Source organism: Condylostylus longicornis, unplaced genomic scaffold (genome assembly GCF_029603195.1).
Source record: "Condylostylus longicornis isolate FDR11 unplaced genomic scaffold, ASM2960319v2 ptg000048l, whole genome shotgun sequence".
Classification (NCBI taxonomy): Eukaryota; Metazoa; Arthropoda; class Insecta; order Diptera; family Dolichopodidae; genus Condylostylus; species Condylostylus longicornis.
Window position 1 is genome coordinate 22830487 of NW_026578017.1, and position 13100 is coordinate 22843586.

General features: G+C 20.2%; 2 protein-coding genes across 8 annotated transcripts in view; both read right to left on the reverse strand.

The window, feature by feature from the left end:
* Positions 1-1161, reverse strand: part of LOC129611212 (uncharacterized) — a 32374-nt gene extending 31213 nt beyond the window's left edge. For 2 of the 3 annotated variants that reach the window (XR_008697149.1, XM_055524214.1), the window contains exon 1: positions 25-1161. The gene's annotated coding sequence lies outside the window, so the exon portion shown is untranslated. The remainder of the gene's footprint in view (positions 1-24) is intronic. The other variant, XM_055524213.1, reaches the window with a different exon arrangement.
* Positions 1-13100, reverse strand: part of LOC129611210 (trichohyalin-like) — a 112354-nt gene that overhangs the window by 80363 nt on the left and 18891 nt on the right. The gene's annotated exons all lie outside the window — the stretch shown is intronic.

Below are 13100 nucleotides of genomic sequence, written 5' to 3' on the forward strand. Positions count from 1 at the left end.
ATGTGCATTTATGTATATATTTACCTCATTTTTCACTATATATACATATATATATATATAAATAATTTTATAATATAGGTTAGAGTTAAAATGAGAGAGAAACAAAAAATAAACTCGACTTTTTTATGCTAAAACCAAATTATTTTTTTTAAAATTTCATTTTTTTTTATAGAAAAATATATATTATGCTTTATTTTTGGTTATTATACATGTATATATATATATATATTTATATATATATATTAGTATAACTACATTCCATTTATTAAAATATAATATTTATTAAATTCCTTTTTCCTCCCTTGCATTCCCCTTGCAAATCTTTTATTCGATTCTCTTTTTTTTTACTTAAATTTCATTTTTTTAAATATATTAAATATTTTTAGAATTTTTATGTTATATTATTTATTAAAATAACTTCTTTAAATTTTAACAATTTTTTTTTTCTTTTAATATATTTTAATTAATTTGAAATCACGTCCGTTCTAGCGAAACGTTAAATAGTATTTAACAGCTTGTTATAAAATAATTTTAGAGCAAAGCAAAATTTTGCATTTGTTTTTTTTTTTATTTTTCTGCTCTATGCTCCGGCTTGATTTTATTTTCTCTTATTTTTTTTTTACCGTTGTTTGTATTATATTTAAAGGGATATTTTTAACAGTTTTTGAAATAAGTGTTACCATATTACTTTGAGAGGTTATTAAAATATTTTTTTCTTTTTGTTATATAACAGAATACAAATAATAATACTGGCAGAAGGCATGAAGTAGAATTATTTTGTTCAATTGGTATTTGTTTGAAATGTACACCAAGTACAGGAAATGTAATTATTCTTGATTTTGTGGTTATTATTTCAAAATTTGTTATACTAGCAAGTTGATTTTTGTCGTTCAATTATAGGTTAATAATTATTGGTATGAGTAAAATTGAATTTACTTTATAAATGTTATGATTTCATGTTATTTTTTATAAAAATAGCCCCAAGTATGAATTTTGTGTAGGCTTTAATAAAATGAATTTTGTGATAATTTTCAGAGACACAAAATATCTTTGAAATTGCAATTTTTTAGTATAGTGATTTGAAAATTTTGGAAAAGAGTTTTGAATTCTAGTTTGAGTTAGTTTTGATGTAATAAAAAACTCATAATTAATAATGCTGTATTTCCCCTATTTCCAATAGATGTGAAACATTTTTTCAATATTTCACAAAATTTTTGTTTTTAAAATCATCAAAAATTATTTTTAAATTCAATAAGTGTTAAATATATTAATTAATTTATGAAACAAATTTGAAAACATCTGGCATTACTGTCCTGATTATACAAAAAAAAAAACTATCCATGTACATTATTTGTTTTTGGAGAGCAGAAAAGGAAAAAAAGCTCTTTTTCTTTAGAAAAATAAAAAAAAAAAATAACAAATGAAAAAAATAATTTTTTCTTTTTGCTAAAGATTTTTCTTCCTATATACATACACATACTATAGAAAACATGTTTGTCAGAAGGTGTTTGTATATATGTACATTACATAAATATTATTTCTGTTATAATTTTCTTGTACTTATACAAATATGGAGTATAGCAGTGGGGAAAAAACGTATAGGAAAATTAAATATGAAAAAATAAATGCAAAACAAAAAAGGAAACAATAAAAGTAGAAAATTTTTCCATAATTATCACACAACAGAAAGAAAAACGAAATGGAAAATAACAAAAAATAACAAAAAAAGAAAAAACATATTTAAAATGAGAAAAAAAGCTGAGTATTAATATTGTTGTTGTAGAAATTTCCTGTTAAAAATGGAATTGCATATAAAATTTTATATAGAACTCTAATAAGTCAAATATTGTGTCATTTTGTGGAAGTGCAGTTGAGACTAAACTCGTTTTTTTTTTTTGTTAAATAATCAGTTATGAGATAGTGTAATGCTTGTTATGGGGTCTGAACAGGGAATATATGAATTGAAAAAAAAAAAATTACGCGTTTTATACCAAGAAAGGGTTTAACCCTATGTAATTTAAACATTTCTTTTCTAATCTATTATAATAATTAGAATAAAATCTCAGTCTTTTGACACAATCTTATTAAAAAAATATTTAATTTAAGGAGGTTATCTTAAATAATTAAATTTAATAATTTCATGTTAAATGAAAATTTTTTACATATCTGTATTGCCTTATTTATAGAGCATCATATAAACTTTGAGTTCTGTAGGGATTTAACACATTAAAATAACTATGTAAAAATATAAACCTCCAGAAAATAAGTGATATTGTATTTTGAGGCTGGTCAAAACAATTGACATAAATATTTTCTATATTGTATTTATGTTTTTTGAGTATTTAATTTCTAAAAAACAAAAATTAGATTGTTATCCTTAAAGTATTCTTAAAACCAAAATTTTATTTACCAAAACGTGAAATAAGATACATAGGCAAATATAACAAAAGAATAGTTTTTAGTTAAATAAATACGGCCATTAGTCATTAAAAAAGGGAGAGAATTAAAGAAAAATTCTAATGTTAAGTTATGCTTACGGAAAAATTATATTAGGTGCCTTCACGAGACCATAATAAATTTAAACTCTGTTATCTTAGTGAAAAATATTAAGCTTTATTTAATGAGCGTGTTTTTTCATACTTAACTTGTTTCGTTAAGGAACGTATTTTTTTAAAACTTATTAGAGCAAAAAAATTTTTTTTACTTCAAAAATAATATTATTATTTTGGAATACCAAATGTATATATATATATATATTTGTTGTAAAATTTAATTTTCATTAATTTCAATGTTACAAATTATTTAATTTCATTAATGTTACAAATTTCCTTTAATCTTACAAATTTGTAAATACTTGAATTACATACATTTCTTTAAATTCTCATATTATACAAATTTGAATGAATAAAATGTATATTTTGCCTACGTTTGCAATAAATAATTTTTTAAATCGATTTTAGTAAAAATTTTATGTAAAATTGTTTCCAGGATCAAATTCATTTGTTTTTTTTTGGGTAAGAATTAATATAAAATTCTAGGGAATTGTAAAGGTATATATTGAAAATTTTTAGACAATTTTCATATAGTAAAATATGAGATATATAGAATATATAAAATATGGGAATGAATTTCAAGAAATTTTAATTAAGAAAATTATATTTTATTTTAAAAGAATATTATTGGATATATTTGTGATTTTAATTAAGTATAAAGAGATTTCGAAAGGAAAATATTTTTATATAACAATTTTAATACAAAATTGGGGCCGGAAATATTATGAAATTTATTTTTTCTTTATTATATTTAATGAAAATATTAAAAAATAATTTTATAAAATCATTAAATTTGAAAATTAGATTATAATCGATTTATTTATTCAACATATAAGAGGTAATAATATTACAATCCCATTTTATATTTACTTATTTATGCATTGACGAGATTGTTCGATGAAATATAATAAATTTTTTCTTCTTCTAAATTATTTTTAAATAATTTCAAAACTCATTAGAGCATAATATTTTTTAATATTTAATATATATAGTTGCAATTAGTCTTAAAGTATAAAATATTATTGTAATTCAAAACCGATACTCTTAAAATATTAACAAAAAAAAAAAAAAAACAAAAATTATATTGTCCGTAGTCGAGACACACTACAATACTATAAAAACCCTGATAAATACTTATATATACGTATTACTGATGAGAGATGGTAAATGGAAAGAATAAAAAGGAGAGAAGAAAAATAAACAATAATAATATGGGTTATTATTAACTGTTATAGATTTGAGAAGCAATATATAAAATATCATATGTAATTTATAATCCATTAGATCTGCAGTGGGCTATATAAGATACCATCTTATATATAGGAATATATATCATAGAACCCATAAGCATAACATATATTCTTAAATATATATGTTAACTGGATAATATGTACTTTTCAAAATTAAAAATGAGCAAAGTAAAAAAAAAAAATATATAAAAATATTTACAAGTAAAAATAAAAATGAACAATGGAATGAAAATTGTAAAAATAAAAATATTAAAGAAAAAAAAAGCAGAAAATTATAACAAACAAAAAAAAAAAATATTAAAAATATATAAAATACAGATTTAAAGAGAATAAAAAAGAAAAGTCTAAGAAATGTTGGTATATAGGAAGTTGGCAAAGGCAAATAAACATTAAATTTAAATATGAAAAGAATAAATTTGTGTAGATAAAAAAAAAAGTGAAGAAAAGAGGTAGCGGGAAGCAGAGGAAGCAGGGTAATCAATGCTATATGTTTTATTATTTTTATTCTTATTATTTGGTTGTGAAGAAGAATTTTAAATAAAGATTATTTAAATTTACATGCAATGCCAATAGTTCACGTTTTAAAAAAAAATTTTTTTCAATTCTATTTTGCATTTAAATATTTTGTTTCTTTTGAAAATGTCCATTAAATATGAGAGTATTTATTTTATTTTATATTGGATTTTAAATTATTTTAAATTATTTTTTTTACAATTTTTATTTCACTTTATGATATTTGAATATAGAATTGCAAAATGATCAATAAATTGTGAACAAAGAATATTTATAAGTGATTTTTTTTTAGCCTTCAACTTTAACAAAATGTAAATATTATGTACAGTTCTATAGATCAATTATATTTTTATTAAAAATAGAAAAATAATATTTTTAATTTCTTTAAATAGTTTTCTATAGCTTTTCTTTTTTAATATAGAATGTAAATTACATAACAATGAAATGTAGTATATTTTTGTGTCTTCTATTTATTTTTTTTGTTAAATATGATAGATATTCAGATATACATATTAAATAATTATCTATTATTATTCGTATTATTTATTGATTATTGATGATTTCCTTGATTTGTATTTCATGAATATGAATATTTACATTTTATGAATAATAATTATTTGTAAGACTTATTAATTAAATAAATCGTAACTATGATCCACTAAAGTGAGAAATAATTTACGTATACAGGGTTTGTGTGATGCTGGAAAATATTGCAAAAATACTAATAAAAATTGAGATAATAGTGTAAAAATGATTCATTAGGTAAAATATTGTGCTAGAGGCAAAAAAATTCTAGTAATTAAATGAGGCGTCTGTCAAAATACATAATTTTCGATAACCTACTTTTCATTAACAATTAAACTTAGCATTGTTATTCTATTTACATTGCGTAGTATTGTAAAAGTAATACAAGTATCTAAAACGAATTTTACTCAAATTTTTGGTAGTTTTTGTGGTTGCCAAAATTAGAACATTTTGATCTTAACCACAGATAACAAAAAATTGATTGTTTGTTTTTCTTATAATTGGAGAATAAGAATTATGAGCGCTTCTGTTAAAATATGTTTAACATGAATTTCCATATTATATTTGCTATGTGCATACGTAGACGAATACAGTTTTTGAAAAAAAAAATTATTTCTAATGCAACTATTAAAGCATTATAATGATTTATATAATAGTTCTGCTAAAAAAAAAAAATTTATTTTTATAATTTTTCTATTTTAATAAAACAGAATTATTGTTATTATTTTTAAAATTTTAGACATAAAACCAGTATTCTTGTAAAATATCAATAAGAAAAACGCAAATGAAAAAGCAAACAAAAAGAAAAAAGTTTTAAATAGAGAATGCATTTTTCAATGATTCTCATAACACGTGTCAGCTTATTTTTTATGGTTTTGAAATACAGATTCACAATAATTGATTTTTTTTTTACTTTTCCTGCGAAATTTTGTTTTTGGCAACATATTTCGACTTGAACTTGAAAATTTCTTATATACAGAAACATATTTTGGACTACAAATTAAATAAATTGATTCAGTTTATTGGAGCCATGCGGTTTTTTTTTCTCAATAAGATAAATGAATTACGATAGATTAAAAAATAAATTAAATTTCCATATGGAAATTAAAAAAAAAAATTTAATTTTGTCATATAGTAATTCTATCGGTTTTATTGCAAAATATGTATACAATATAAAACTGCTAGGCGACTTGGTTTTAAGACAATAGCTAAAATTTTTTTTAACACAATTCTAGCTACAAATTGATTGGAGAAATCACATGAAGAAACAAAAGAACAATACATAATAGTAATAAAATTAATGTTGCCCCTGAAGGTATGCAAATTTATTTTTTAAAAGAAAAATATTTTCATAGATTATAAAAATATTTTCATAGACATTTTGATAGATGATTGCAAAAATTTCTTATTACATATATATTAATTAATAATTGTATAAATGAAAGAAAAAAATGACCATAATTAAAATAAAAATTCTTTTTTTGGAAAAAAATATTTGAAAATTTCTAGTGTGTAAAAATTTCAAAATTGTCATAAAAATCATTAAATATTCGGTATAGCTATTTCGACCAAAAACCAATATTTCATTTTATAATAAGTGGAATATTAAACATAATATAACAAAATGGCATAGTGATAAAAATAATAATTATTTTTGTTGAGTGAATATTTGGGTCGTAAATTTAATTTGAATATTACTCATTAATGTCAATTTTTTCTAAAAAAAAAAAATTCACAAAATCAAATTACAAATCTTTCAAAACAAAGCCATTTTTTTGATTTAAAATATTAACTGTTATACATATTGGTATATAATATACTCGAATATAATAATATGAATCAGAAAATATTCAAATTCTTAAATAACAAAACATATTTTTTTTTTGTTGTTTTTTATATATTACGTGACTATTTTCAATTATCGTATATGAAATAAATTGTTTCGATCATTCATTTTTAATTTAAAATGCCATTAAAATGAAACGTTTTATATTTTCCCTTATATTTTTGGAATATATATGGAATATATATTAAAAATTTTCTTTTGTTTTAAGTATTTTTAAAATTTCGCTTATTTTTTTTATTGTGTATGACCTTCAATATATAGAAAAAATTTTATTGTACAAAAAGAAAAGAAAAAAAAAATAGATGACATATAAAAGGATAAAAATATTACATATTTTTGTTATTATTTATATATACATTATGATATATATATATATATCTAAAATGCTATTAAACATTTATAAATTTTATATGCGATTTAGAATATTTCTTTTTGTGTAATAGAAATTGTGTTTTAAAACAATAAAAATGAAAATATCATTATTGTATGTAAAGTGCGTATATAATTTGTATTAGAAAATTCATATATACGTATCACATGAATTGTTACATACTTTTATACATATTTTTTAATTCGCATCTGATAATATTGATGATAAAATTTATGAATTTTTTTTTGAATTGAAATGACAATATTTTTGCACTTCCTATACAAACATTTTTAAGTTGTTGTTATAGAAAATAATAGAAAAAAATATGAAAAGGAAAACTTTTATATTATATAAATAATTATTATATTATTTATTATGGTTGAATGTTAAAATAATCTGTCGCATACATATATATATATATATATATATATATATATAAATCATCGCTTATTCATAATGACTATAATAAACTTTTGCAATTGCGCTTTAAAATTTTCTAAAATAAAATAAATAGAAAGAAAAAGATTTATTTATTTTTTGTTTTTTTTTTTCTTGGTTTTTATTAAGAAAAATTTTTTATATCAAGACATTTATATTTCATCATAAATTCATCATAAATATCATATTAATCCGATATTTTTTTTTTATCCATAAATATTTTGTAGTATAAATATAACGTTTGTATAATATCATAGACATGGCATTATGAAATGTATAAGAATGTGCAATAATATTGATCCTTTAAAATTTAATAAAATTTTAAAAGTTATACATTTTATATAATAATTTAAAGTATAAAAATTCTGGGTTAGAGATCATATATAACATTTTATAAGGGAAAATATTTCAAAGCTTAGATTTATAATAGATTTCATTTAATAAATAATTGTGGAAATTATAAGCAATTGAGTATTTAAATACAAACCCAAATTTTTATATATAAAGGAGATTGCTAAAGAATATAATTGTTAAAAATGGCATATTTTGCATTTGGTTCTGAAATTTTCCTAAAGATTTAAAATATTTGATTTCAAAAATTGTATTTAATTTGCTTTTTCCTTTCATTAAAATTAAATTTTCTTAATAAACTTTTTAATGAAGCTTTTTACATTGGAAAAGGCAAATCCAAGGCGCAACTTGCTAGTTAGAATATGTTTCAAAATTTATTATATCTCGATTTGTTATATCAAATATTTTGTATATGTAAATCTAAAGAGGTTCTGGCTATCCTGATTGCCAATTTTCAACTAAATAAATTTTATGTGAAGAAAAATCTTATAAAAATTTTATATTTTTTATATTAAAGATTTTCTAAATAAACATTTTAATTGAAAAATTTTAAAAAAACACTAAAATTTTTTATATTTTTGTATAAAATTGTGGTGAAAATTCAAATAATTTGATATGAAAATAAAACGAATAATAAAATTTTAACATTTCATTAGTTTGTTTTTTCTAAAATTTTCTTAAAATGTTACGATATTTATAACAAAATTACTATAGTACCTACAAATAAAATAATTTTTAAAATATTTTAAATTCATACTGAATATTAAAAGATACTATACAAAAAGCTTCCCAGAATTTGATACTATACTAGTAGGTATAATTTTTATACTATAATCAAAATTATGTTAACAAAATAATAAGAAAAAAAAACAGAAACCCCAGTTTATTTGACATTCCATTTAAAATCTGTGGATACAACATTTTTCATTTACAAAAAAACCGAGAAAAAAAATGAATTAAAAATAAAAAGTATAACAAAAAAAAAAAATAGTAGTCTACACCAGCTATTATGAGCATATTATATGAATAAAAACAAAGCTTTTTCCTTGTCCCTTCGGATTTTTGTTTTTCTACATATATATATTAAGTATGTATATATGAATTTGTGTACAAAATATACATTTATTTCCTTCATTTATGAATTCTAAAAATTGCTTTTTTTTTTATTCATTTATTGTTTTTTTTTGCTTCTCTTTTATTTTTGGATTATATTTAATACACGCATGTTAAAAAAAATGCAACATTAACAATAAGAAGAAAAAAAATATAAGGAAAAGGGAACAGAATATGTACAACAAATGTAAGAAAAAAAACAAACAAAAACTAGAAAATCACATTTATACGGCGACAACGTGTAAAATAATATTTTAATGCTTTTTCTATACTCTTCTGAATCTTCTAAGTTGCATTTAGATTGATTCACATAATATATACATATATATGTATTTATATATATATAGGTTTAATATATTAAATACCTATATATTCGCAAATATATAAAACTTATGTATTAAATGAAAAAAAAAAATAAAAAATTTTATTACATAAAGAAAGATAGGACGAAAAAAAAAAGCATTGAAAATCATGGCATCGAAAAGCTTTTACATAATTTATGCTGTAAAATTATTTTCTTTCATTTTTTTATTTTCTAAGGATATGAAAGTCCTTCACTTTTCTTTAGTGAATGAATTTATTCTATTAATAGCTCTAATATCGTGTGTATACTATATGTACAAAAAGGAATAGAGAGAGGTAGAAAGACAGAGAGAGAGAGAGAAAAATCCGTTTACATAACAGAAAATGTAGAAGAAAAAACCAGCAAAAAAAAAAAAGAAAAATATATAAAAAAAAGCAATTTTTTTTTCTTCCTATATACATTCGAAAATATATATATACATAATATAAGTATATAATATGCCTAAGCTTTTTTTAAATTTTAGAGAGAGCTGCATGAAAAAAAGAGAAATATCAAAATTGATTTTTTATTCATAATAATCTCAATGCAAATATTAACATTCTGTTATGTTTGCTTTGACATGTTAATTTTATGTTAATGCTTTTATATATAACTGCATTAATTTTAAAATATAAAATTGAATCCTCCTGTTAAATGTAATTTTTTTTGAATTGAAATTTTAGTTTTTATTACAGTGTTATCGAAATTTTAAAATAGTGAAATATTTATAAAATAGCAAAGAAGCAAAGTAAGAACTACAATTTTTACTTTATTCCAAAAAAAAACCCAAATAAAAATATTATTAATGACTAAGATTAACAGTGATATTTAACTCTTATTACTGTTATGTAAATGTTATTTTAAAATAAAAAATATTTTTTGAAGTAAAATGTTAATTTTTTTTTTGTAATATTCCATGTATTCCATGTACCTTAATTGTATATTCTCTTAGATACTGTTTTGAAGGCTTCTTTTAATTTATTTTGTGATCTTAACATTATATGCATGTATATATATATATATATATTTGTAAACTTGACATAATATTTTATAGCAAACGTTCGCTGGTTTTCTTTTTTAAATTTTATTTTTTTTTTTTTTAACATACAGGTTTATTTTTTTTTTTTTATTGTAAATCATAAAAACAAAGTGTTGACTACACAAGAAATTGGTTGAAAAAATGTTACAGAAGGGAAAAGAATAAAATAACATAAATATATGGTATTGAGAGTAATAGAGAGAGAAAGAGAAACAGATGAAAACTGTTTAATGTGAAAACTACTTAAAATGCTTCATGTTTTACAAGTTGATAAATTAACAAAAATCAAAAAATCAAAAAAAAAAAAAAAACCAAAAATATTACTTTTGTACATTTTACATAAAAAAATAAATGAAAATCTTGTAAAAAATAAAAACCAAATAAGGAAAAACAACAAAAACAAAAATATATGACATTAGAATTTTAATTTTAATAAATCTTTTTTTAGTAAAGAAGTCACGTCTTATCTTTTGAATAATTTTCATTTCTTTGAGGTTGGTTCTTGTATTGTTAAAGTTTGAGTTTGCAAAAATTAAAAAATAACTAAAAAAAAAAGCGAAATAGTTCATTGTTTTAACAAATTTACGCTTGATTTTTCATCATTTTCTTTGATGTTATTTTTTCGCATTGTTTTTTTCTTATTTTTATTTCTATAAATATTTTTTTAAATTGTTGTTGTTTTTATAAAAAAAAAAAGCTTAAAAATAATGTTTGCTTAGCGTGCCTAAAATTCATTAAAATTACAATATTTTATAAAAGTTTTAAACCATAATTTTTGTTTTTATTATTTGAAATTTTAAAAACTAAATAAGAGTTGAAATTATTTATTTTATAGTATTGTTGTTTTGAAAAAATTATTTACTTTTAATAAAAATTCAAATTGTAATTTAATAGCTGTATATGATTGGATCTGATTTTGATTTGACAGGGCTGGATTTCTAAATAAATTAATTAAATCATGAATACTTATTGAAATGTTCCAATTTTTACAATATCCCACCAGGACTACGATTTCCATGAAATAAAAAATTTTTCCTCAGTGTTGTCCAATGTTCGAGAGTATCAGTATAATTAGTTTAAAAATGAAGGTGGATCAAAATAATGTCGGAATATATGGAAAATTAAATGAGATAGTGGAAAACGGATTGCATATTTTAGAAGATCATCTTCAGGTAGCTATGGAAGTGTTCTTAAATCAAAAATCACGAAAATGGCGTATTGATCAAAATTTTCCTTAGGTTGTGATTTAAATAAATGCACAACTCCAAATAGAATATTTGTATATAGAATGAATAGAGATTTAGAAAGAAATAATTAAACTACATTGGCCGAGTTGATCAGATAACAATTAAGGTGATCAATAAAATTCTGAAACGTATTATGAATGGAAAATTATCCATATTCCATTGTAAATTTATGATACTAAGAACATTATTTAAGAAAAGAACATGTCTAGGTTAATATTCTTATAAACTGCCTTAAAATAATCTATGCAACACCATACATTTTCCAAATAGAAAATTAATTTATTTTTCGCAATATTCAAGGCACTATTATATTTCTGAAATGTATGGAGTATAAGAATTTTTTTAATTGTTCTAAATTCATTATTGCTATTCTATTGATAATTTAGAAAAAAAAAAATTAAAAATTTTTTTTTTTGTTCACAAGGACCAATTATTTTTCATTGCATTGTACCTCAGTTTAAATTTTATTCTTTTTTATATTTCTTGTTTTAATTTCTTACAAAAAAAAAAAAAGAGAAAACAAAAATTTGCTAATTAAAAATAAAACTTAATTTTAACTAAGACTAATTTTAAGGACGATAATTAAATTCTGTACTAAATTTATAAGAATTAATCTTGTTGTTCACCTTCATTTTTGCTTCTGTTTTTTTTGCTTTTGCATACATTTTGGAATTTTCTTGAAAAATTTTCTTTTGAACAATTTTTTATTATAATAAGTTTTAAGTTGTTCAAGTTCATTTAAAAAGTGAATACATTCATGAAAGAATTTTTTTTTCTATGCTATGTAGCTGCTATGTAAATGTGTAGGAACGAGTATAAGAAGTTAAGTGGTTGTTTTTTTTTATTATATGGTGAAAATAATTTTTATGATTATTTCTAAACGAAGATATAATATATGTATGTATGTATAATATTACGAGTATTTTTGTTTATATTGAATGTAATATTAAAAGAAACTGTTTTAACATTTTATATAAAATATATATGTAGGCTAATAGATGTTCATTTCTCTTAAACTATATATACAAAATTTTTGGTATAATCCTTGAACTAATAAAATTATTTGTAAAAAAAAAAAAAGAGGAGCAACAAAAAAAAAAAAAAGGTTATGTGTGAATTTGAATCAAATGTTTAAAAGAAAAGAACAAAATTGACTTTGATTTGATTTCGTGATCTAAAAAAAAAAATTGTTTGTTATATGGCATAATAAATGATGGTAATATATTGTGTATTTTATTATACATATAAATTTTAGTAAAATTTCAATTTTGTGAACATATTTGGGATCACCCTAAGAGAAACATTTAAGATATGTGAATATAAAATTTCATTACATACTTTAAAGTTAAATTTATATGGGAAGTAATTTAACATGTACATGAAATGTTTTTTAAATTGTTTTGAAATCATTTGTTGAAGCATTGGTAATAATTTTTCGTAAAAATTTAAATCAAAACTTGTAGGTACTAGTATTGTTAGATCAAGAGTAAAATAAACAGATTAAAAAATTTCA